This window comes from Arachis ipaensis, chromosome B02, assembly GCF_000816755.2.
Source record: "Arachis ipaensis cultivar K30076 chromosome B02, Araip1.1, whole genome shotgun sequence".
NCBI classification, from domain to species: domain Eukaryota; kingdom Viridiplantae; phylum Streptophyta; class Magnoliopsida; order Fabales; family Fabaceae; genus Arachis; species Arachis ipaensis.
This window is the reverse complement of record NC_029786.2, coordinates 52,958,587-52,969,256: the sequence shown is the minus strand read 5'-3', so window position 1 is coordinate 52,969,256 and position 10,670 is coordinate 52,958,587. Positions and strand designations below refer to the sequence as shown.

General features: G+C 30.2%; 1 long non-coding RNA gene across 2 annotated transcripts; it reads right to left on the bottom strand.

The window, feature by feature from the left end:
- On the bottom strand, nucleotides 3,268–6,418 carry LOC110268840. Of its 2 annotated transcripts, none has more exons than XR_002357417.1 (4): nucleotides 6,256–6,418; nucleotides 5,871–5,920; nucleotides 4,229–4,390; nucleotides 3,268–3,658 (listed from the first exon to the last, which is right to left on the bottom strand). It is a non-coding gene; the product is annotated as an uncharacterized LOC110268840 (long non-coding RNA). The 2 variants fall into 2 exon arrangements; XR_002357418.1 differs by having other exon boundaries at nucleotides 4,229–4,387.

Sequence of the window (10,670 nt, the reverse complement as noted above, 5' to 3'; positions counted from 1 at the left end):
TTTAATGCTTTTTGAACCCAAAACACTAGTTTCTGCTTGTCTAACTAAGTGAACCACTCAACTATTATTGCTTGATCTATCAATCCTCGTGAGATCGACCCTCACTCACTTGAGGTATTACTAGGTACAACCCGGTACACTTGTCGGTTCAGTTGTGATATTCTAAATTCGCACCAAATTTTTGGCACCATTGCTGGGGATTGACTGGGAATGACAACTATCCATTGGTTGATTGCTTAGATTAGACATTTTTGCTTTAATTTTGTTTAATTTCTTTCTTTTAATTTTCAAAAAATAGCCTTAAATTATTTAAACATTTTTCCCTTAATTTCTAAAATTAAGTTTGGTGTCCCTTTAGTTGTTTTATTTTGTTTTTCTAATTATTTTTCCTACATTATTTTTGAAATTGGTAGCTTATTTTTTCATTTATTAATTTTTGAAATTCTAGTGTTATTTATTCAGTTTATTTTATTTTATTTCCTTTACTCAGTTTATCTTACTGGAAATTCTCTTCACTCTGACGTAGAGATCCCCACTTTTTCTTGTTTTCTGTTTGTTTATGAGCAGAAACAGAGATAAAGACTATATTCTTGAATTTGATCTTGAGATTGAGAGAACTTTAAGAAGGCATTTACAGCAGGCTAGATCTTACAAAGCCACTGAGAATCTCAAAGACAATTTTGAGAAAGAAGCTGAAGGATTTACTATGGATCCTAACAACAACAACAACAATGTTGTTAACCCTCATGTTCTCATTGCTCCTACTGTGCCTGAGGAAGCCGTAATTGTTGAAGAGGAAGAAGTGGTTGAATATTTAGGAGATGTTAAAAGTCCATAGAAATCTCAAGTCATAGAGCTTCCTTCCAAAAAGTTTGAATTTGATGTTGAAGAGGGTGCGCAACCTCCCAAGCATGTCATGAGTGAAGAATTGGACGAAATGGATTTAATCATTGATGAGTTTTTATTTACAATTGAATCATCTCCCATTGGACATGAAATAGAGGCCAAAGAAGAAGATACACAACCTCCAAGTCCCTTGGAAAGCAAAGAGGAAGAGGTTGAAGTTGAAAAAGCTTGCAAAGAGGTGGAGGTAGTCAATGAAGAACACAAGAGAGTAGAACTTGTAAGATCATTGGAGACACCTCTCCCAAGCCATCACTATCTATCCTTTCATTCAAGTGGGTAAATCTCTTATCTCTAAGCTTTCTTATTCCACTTGAATATGGTTTGCTTGAGACGGATGGTCAACTTAGAGCTCTTTGTGGCTTTAAGAGCAAAAGTGAAAGGATTAGTAGTTCGCATTATAAATCAAGGTTCACTATGGTTAAGAGCTCAAAGTCTAATTATAAAGGATGGTGTAGTGCTAAATTAGAAGGGTCTAAGAAGATGATTTTTCACCCGATAAAATAGATTACAGTAGTTTATGAAACTGACGCAGTTTTTATGCCCTGCTTTTTGTTGCAGCAATTTTTAATTACACTACTGTTACCTGAAAAAAACTATAGCATTTTTTTATTTGTAGCGATTTAAAATTTCCATAATTTAAAAAGTTAAGATTTAAAAAAATATATTATCATAGTTTAAAATCTCTACCAACTGGTGACCAAAATTAAAAAATAGACACAATAATCAATCTAGACTTAATTACATTATATCAAACAGGTGAGTCCAATACATGCTTACCTTGCTCACAAGGTCAAGGAAAGTGAATGAATATATTTTAAAATCAAGACCGATTCGAGATCTTGAAAGACAATTACATAGACTTAGTGTTAATAAATAATGTATATATTAAGAGAAGTGATGCTCACAGAGTAGAAATACGAATGAAAAAACTGAACATTAGAAAACTAATAATAATAACAATTCCGTTAAAGAGATAATGAGAAATCTAAACAATGTGAATAATGGGTTATAAAATTAGTCCAATACATGTAAAAAATAAAAAATACTCAACAAATTATCTAAATCAAAAAGTCTACTTAGTTATTCTAAAAAAAAATCATCCCAAACTCTAGTTTATTAAAATATTTCACTTCAATATCCTCTTCTTTTTCAATCGGCTGCCACCCTACTTTCATCAATAATAATCATCCCACTTCACTGTTGCTACCACCGGCGTCGCTCACCTCCGATAAAAATAACCATCCACTTAAAGATAAAAATAATCATCCGCATACCTAATCAATTGAATATCTAATATATTTTAATTATATATAACTAAACCCAATTCAATTAAAATAATCATTAACATAAAAATAAAAATAATCATCTACATACCTACTAAAATGCTGGTAATTGAAATAGAAGAAAAAGAAGATTCAATTTTCCTTTCTCATTCCCTAATTTTGGAACCAAATGAAGCTGTGTGGTCTGTTACTCTGTTATACGAGAACCATAACTTTGATTCGACAACGTTCTCTAGGTTGACCAAAATGATTCTTGTCTTGTATGCAAATGCCGCAAAATTACCTTCAATCACAACTAGAAAATTGCTTAATACAGATAGATTTACAGATAAATTTAGTCTTTATTACAGATGGATTTTTGGTTACTGACAAAATTACCGATAAATTTTGTCCCTCTGTAAAAGCCTCGTCGAAAATTATTTACCGATGGATTTTTTTTCGTCGGAAAATTACCGACAGATTTTTACCAGTTACCGACAGATTTTTCCTCGGTAAATTGTCCCATCCATTTTCCTGAAACGTCGAACTTTCCGACGGATTTTTCGTCGGTAATTGGCAACAGATTTTCCGTCTGTAATTTAAACCTTGAAAATCATCTCATACTCTGAATATAGACAGAAAATCCGTCTATAAGGTAAAATAGATTTTTTTTAGATTTTTCCAATTACAAAATAAACTTGTTTTCATATAAAATAAATATAAATTTAATACAAATTTTTATCTAATTTGTATTCAAATAATTATAATATTTCAAAAAATAAACAAATTCATCGTATTATCAAACTAAAAGAAAAGTACTATAAACAAGCAAGTCAATATAATTCAAAACATAAACAAAGTGTATTGATCATCAACTATAATTCCCAATATATTGTTCAACCATACTAAAACTATCAGCTATAGTCTTCAGTGTCATCTTCATCCTCATCATCATCATAGTCCTCATCCAAAGAGATTGAGGGTAGCGGCGGTGGCGGTGGTAGTCGAACAGCACTAGAACTACTTGACGATCTAACATTCTCATAATAGCTAACATAAGCCTTATTCTATCTCTTCTGTTTTAGCTTTTCCTTCTTGGCCTTTTCAATTTTCCGTTCCAACTTTTCTAACTTCTTTTGAGTCTTTTCCAAAGGAGCCAAGCGTGTATCTAACAACTTAATAATACGCTCATCTGTTTGTTGAATAACACGCTGAAAAAGTTCTTCATTGAGATTATGAATCTCTTCTCGCAAATCAAGAACAGAATTTTGATTTCTAGGTGCTCTTCCAGATACAGAATTGGCATAAATGGTTCCAGACTTGATAGAGCTAGAAAAGAATGACCTTTTTCCGTAAACTCGATTCTTCTTTTGTCCACCACACACTTCCTCCCAGATCAAGTCTTCATCAATTGGTGGTACCTCCATTCTCTGTGCTTGAGCCTCGGCATGTTGGGCTTGAACTTCTGCCAACTCTTTTATAAACTTCTCCTGTTGCACAATGATTATATCAATTATATAAATCAAGTTTCAAACAATATAGTACACTATTTAACAATAATACGGTACTTATAACTTGATTATGTCTACCAAAAAATTATTCAAATATTTCTATTATCACTTTAGATTTAGTACAATATAGCATGAGATAAACCATAAACATATATATTTCTATACATACATCAAATACAACTTGCTGGAAAAAAAATAATAAGAATAAAAAATAAATGCAGCTCAAAGTATGTCATTTTCTAATAAATAATATTTATTTGATGATGCTGGCATTGAATAATATTTTTTAAATACTAATATCTATAATGCTGCCATTGAATAAAATCTCTTCTTTTTTGTGAACCATTTTTAACAATTTATACAAAATTCAGAAAACAAAAAGCATCGTTATCAAGAGTTATATTGTTGATACATGATTATGAAGATAATTTAACCATGGCCAACATAAGAAAGCAACAATTAACTTATGAATCAAGACCCCATCGATATGGAATATGATTAAGCAATGCATAAACTATTTTCACAAACTCAAAATCAAACCATGCTAACCTTGATAACCTGAATAAGACTAATATTGCATGAACCCAGGGAGAGTGATACAATAGTAATGCTCCTTGTTAACCTTGATAACCTTCAGCAAAAGCCATGTCTTTTGACAACTTCCACTTTAGAGGTTACAATTTCATCTTCTCCTTGCTTCTCCAACAACTTCTAACAATCCAGTCACATATTTCAAATCAATTTTTGTAGGATTAACCACCAAAAACACTCTCAAATTATTCAAATGCTGACAGAAATGCACCCGAATTTTACTATCGATAAAAATACATTTAAATAATTTAAAAACATAACAACAATACCTAACAATAAATATATATTTTCAAAAAATACCTTATAAATTGAATTTTGATGTGATTTTTTACAAGAATAATTAAAAAAATGAGATATTATTATTCTTAAAATTTGATAATTTTTTCTAAGTATATATTTTTTTGTGATTTTTTAAAAGTATTATTAGTTGTTAACAAAAAAATTAAAAAAAAATATATACTCAACGAAAAATCACCAAATTTTAAGGATACTAATATCACATTTTTTTAATCATGCTTGCAAAAAATTGTATCAAAATTCAATCTCTAATATATGTTTTGAGAAATACATATTTAATGTTAGATAATCTTGCAAAAAAACTAATATTAAATATTTATTTCTCAAAAAATATATTAGAGATTGAATTTTGATGCAATTTTTACAAACATAATTATAAAAATGAGATATTATTAATCTTAAAATTTGGTAATTTTTTTTAAGTATATATTATTTTGTAATTTTTTAAAAGTATTATTGGTTGTTAACAAAAACAATTATAAAAAATTATATACTTAACAAAAAATTACCAATTTTTATGTATAATAATATATTATTTTTATAATCATGCTTGTAAAAAATTGCATCAAAATTCAATCTCTAAGGTATTTTTTTAAAATATATATTTACTGTTGGGTATTGTTGTTGTATTTTTAAATTATTTGAATGCATTTTTATCGATAGTAAAATTCGGGTGTATTTTTTTTAGTGTTTGAATAATTCAAGAGCATTTTTGGTGGTTAACCCATTTTTGTAATGCTCTAAGAGACCAACAAGAAGTAAGTAGTTAAAGGCAAAGTTGTTCACTCGCTTTACCCCAGGACTAACCAAAGTGCTAGCTAGCATTATTAAATTATAAAATCCTGCACTGCTTTAGATTTCATACTTCTGAGTTTTGTATACTCTTCTAGTGGTACTAGCACTGACTTCGAAACTGCCAAAAACAGCTATTAATTTATATCCACGCCCAAAAGCAAACTTCAAACTTCAGTCCACAACCACACCAATAGATTCTATAAGGGGGCAGACATCATTTTTCCAAGCAGAGAACTTGAATGCAAAATTTAATTCCGAAATTTCATGAACAAGTAACCACTAATTTTGCTAAATTATCACTACACTACTAACACGAAATTACAGTGCAAAAAAGGGTCACAAAATTCAAGGGCTAATAAAAAATTGACCAATAGTCAACGAAACTAGCTCCAAGATAAACTGTATCAAATGATTTTCACAATTCACAGTTCAACATAGTAACAAAGACAAAAGCCCAATTTCTACCTGATCAACATACATAAGAAATCACCAACAAGAATCTTCTTACCTTAGCTTTGGATATGATTTTAACGGCAATTGATTGACTCTTCTATAATTCTGCAAGTGAGAAGTTGAAGATGAAGCCAATATTTAGCATCAAATAACTAATGACAAGAAGCAGAAACTTACAGAAAATCAGCGATCTCAAGATAAAAGTGATAGCCACGATGAATGATACATGTACACAAATCAATCTAAATGTATAACTACCACTTTTTCAATACTCCAGCTCTTTCATTGCACGTGTAACAAGAGAGGGAGAAGCCTATATGTGGGTCTCTAATCAAATAAAGTATGGCTATAACTACTAACAATTATAGTAAGCAAAAGAAATCAAAGAGAAGAGATAAAGAGAGAGAGATAATCTAATCAAACTCTAGCTAACTACCTACCTATATCCCCGTTCATTATTTGCAGTCATTTTTCATTGCTCAACACCCTCTCGCTTCTATTTCACCATATTTTACTTCCAATGTCAGTGCTACTATTATTATTACTATTTGGGGGACTTGTCTCTCGCTTCTATTATTTATTTTTGTAATTATTATTATTTAATTGTAATGATGATAATCTAATCAAACTTCTTAGTTTATTAGGATTACAATCAGGGAGGGTCTATTTATGGTATATTCAGCCTCATTATTTTATCTTTTATTTCTTGCCGTAGAAGTACCAATGAAGCAAGACCATCAGCGAAACAAAATCCTTTAAAGCAAAACAGAACAAATATTTATGTTAGAAACAGAAAAATTCCTTTAAAGGAACCAACACTTTGATCCCAAATTAATTAAAGAGGAATGCAGAGAAATAAGGAATTAAAAGGGGAATTGCCCAAAGAATTGAAGAGAGTGAAAAGTGAAAAAAAAAACAAATAAGGAACGAAATAAAAATAAAAAGGAAAATAACAGATTGGGGTAGCCAAAATTAGGAGAAAGCAAAAATAGAGGGAATAAGAAAAAGAGAAAAAAAAAGGAATGAACCTCACCTCAACTAAACTGAATAGATGATTGCAAATGGTTGTGAGAGTAAGATTGATAATGTTGTTGCTAGGATTTGTTAGTTTATTTAGTGTGTAATGGTTTTGATTGTTGCAAAGAACGAAAGAAAGGGATGAATGCAGTGATTCCTAAAGCCATACCTGAACAGCACAAGAACTATGATTTCAAATGAGAAGAATTCAAAAATTGAAAGCCATACAAAATTATACCTGAACCGGTGGATGAGTACAGTTATTCCTGAACCGGTGGATGAGGATGACCAGTGAATGGCCGTTGTTGAGGTCAGTGATGAGATCGTGGACGGAGCGATGGAGAGAGCAACGGCAGTGAAAGAAGCTCCTGCGATGGAGAGAGCGTGGACGGAGAGAGGAAGAAGCTCTTCACTTGTGTGGAGTGTGAATGGATCAAGAGGGTAGGATCTGAGTTAGGGTTAACTCAATATTTCCGGCAGAATATTTTAAATTGCAGACAGATTTTCTGTCTATAATAATTTAATAAAACACAGCGTTTTTGTCCATTTAATTGCAGACGGATTTTCTGTCTGTAATCATTTCCCGCGAAAAAAAATTAATTTTTTCGACAGAATTATCGACGAATTCTCTTTTCCGTCTGTAATTTATGCAAATTCATTTTTTTGTTTTCCGACAAAACTTCCCTGGCAAATTCCGTCTGTATTTCCGTGAGATAAAATCCGTCGGAAATATCTGTCTGTAATAACTAGTTTTCTAGTAGTGAATTATGCATCAACTAAAGGACCCCAAAAAGGTTCTCTTTGCGCTTTCGACGACCCCATAAATGGATAAAAAGAAGGCCGGGCACGGGAAGGCAGCGATAATGAGAACGCACGATGCGGTGAGATCTTTCGTTGCTACGATGCACAAACAGAACACAGAGAGATTGGGCGTCGTCAGCAGATGCGTCGGGCTGACCGGCGAAGGTGGAGGCGGTGTTGGCTGGAGGCTGTAGTAGCATCGGTATGGCCGGTGGGAGTGTTGCGCCACGAGGTGAGGACCGAAGAAGATGACCACGAGTTTTGGATGTGTATTGAAAATTACGGTGAAATTAGGAATAACCGTATATAGTGTGAATGAGTTTAAATACTAATTTTAATTTTTCAAATTTCGAAATTTAAAACTAAATATTTAATTAATGATTTAATTTTTAATTTTAATTTTACTTTTTTTTAATTTATTATTCACATTGTTCACCACTAGTATTCTTTTTCTATACTTTTTCTAATAATAAATAATAAATAAATTAGAAGCCGTTTCACAATAATATTTACAATCATTTTAGCATGCAACACATGTAAAAATCATAAGTCTAGGGATACAAATTTGGTTATCGATAATATATATCAACACAAAAGGATTTGAACAGAAAGCCATCAATTTTTTCAATTTATTTTGCATATATATGCCGAAATATAAGTTACTGACCTAGTGGAATATTATCTGGAGCATCGTCCTTAATAAACTTAGTGTGATAATTTTCGAGCAACAATAAAAATGAACTTGGAGATTACAAATTTAGACCACCATCTAAAATTTCGTAAATCATTATTGGGACTAATAATTCATTGCTAATTGCACCGTTTACATGCTCAATCATTGCAAAAAAGAAAAAACGAAAGAGAAAAAAAGAATAATTTCCATAGGAATGATTTCATAATTTGGGAAATAAAAGAAGGGTACAGATAGTTGGTGAGAAGATGCGAAAGAAGAAGAGTTGACGAAAAGATGAGGAGGAGGATGGTTATTCATATATATGAGTGAAGAAAGGAGAGAGATTCACGATAAGAATTTGATTTTGTGTGGAAAATCCTTATTTCAATCATCTAGATAAACAACCACCTCTCCTTTTCACGGTGAGTTATAGCCTACACCAGTTCAAATAAGAAGATTGATGCACCTATTACTGCTAACACAGGTAAGTGTATATGTGTCCTGTTATTTGATAAATTTTAATATGACCATTATACTATAACCGAATAGATAAAAAATATTAATTGCAATGTTGTCTTTTTTAAACAAATGGAATGGACATATGAAAAAGTTCATCCAATGATAAATAATAAATAAAATAAAAATAGAAAGTTTAAATTAATTATTTTTTATTTCCCTAATTTTACTAATTGGCAAATTATTGCATTCTTTCCGCTCTCCAGTGTTTGTCCTAATATCCGTCTCATTAACTTTAGGGAATACTTTCATAAAGACGTGTAAAATGTCTTTTTGTAAGGACACTTACGTATCGCATTATTATTCGACGTATTAATGAACCGATTATTTTTGAATTTTTTAACAAATTAAAATAAAACCGATTTTTTGTATAACAATAGCAATAAATCTAATTTTTTTGGAGATCTAATTGTATTTTTAAATTTTTAGGGATTCAAATGTCTGCAAAACAAAAAGTCAGAGATATATTTGTCTTTTTATCAAAAAAATTTAAAGATATTCGATTTAGATTCTGTAATTCGATCGGATCAAATTGGGTCTAATAATTATAATACGGACAATTGGGTTTATTATTGTTGCTATAATAAATCGATTTTATTCTAATTTATTAAAAAATAAATTATTAACCGATTTAATAAAAATGTCCAATAATATCATAACATACGTAAACCTTTAAAAAAAAGATATTTTTTGTGTCTTTATCGAAGTGGTCTTCTTTAAAAATACCTTTTAAGATAAATTATGTTAATTATTAGAATATATTTTTTCTTAAAACTTGAAGGTTTTTTATGTGTCTGAGGGAAATTGTTAAACGCATTATAAATAGTTGATTAGATGATATATATATGTGTTCAAATTAAATGTGTCCTTAAAATTTTATGCTGATATAATATAACTTTGCATTTCATATTTTATCTATTATCTATTTCTACTACTAATATATTTATTTACCTTATTTATTTTATGCTATGACTGTTATTAATTGGGTTAATTAAGCTATTATATATGCACAATGCTACTAATAATGTTCTCATGTCTTGCAAAAAAATTACCCCTTACATTGTTTATAGAAATTATGGAAAAAAATTCCCGGGCATGGTTGCGTCATAGTGTGATGGAAGGATGAGGGTCAATGTTAGGTGCATGTACACCTACTTTTTTAATTTATGGATATTGTCTACGTCACATGAATAGTCAACTCCTTCAAACTCGAATAATTTACTTTGTAATTTAGTAGTTAATCTTTTACATCTTTTAAATAATTTATTTTGCATGGCCGAGCAACAACCAAAATGCATCTCTAGTTAACCAAAATATTTAGTAATAAAAAAATTAATAAAAAATTAATAGGATTAACTAAACTTTTTAGGACAAATTTAATTAAAAAAATTTAAAATTAATTTAAAAATAATATAATCTTTTACGGACGAATTTGACTATTTACCATTTATGGTACAAATGGCCAAAGAATTTCAGTTATTAATGAGACACTATGCCAGAATATGCTAACGGTAAAGCGAAAGGTATATAAAGAACAATTAGAATCTACTTTTAGTCATGTTTATTTTGCTAATTACAGTCTTACAGACACTTCCTTTTTTCACTATTTTCTTTTGGGATTGGAAATATATCTAAATTTTGTTTGTTTTATTTCTTTTTTTTTTCTTTTAAGCAAAGATATTATTATTTTCATCCTTCCATTGATTAAGATAATCAATGTTTTTTCCATAAAAACTGAGCCACACACATAACCAAACGCTTTTATTATTTTAAAACAAACATCCAACTGCACCGTGGCACCTAATAATAATAATAATAATAATAATAATAATAATTCCGAATTTTGAC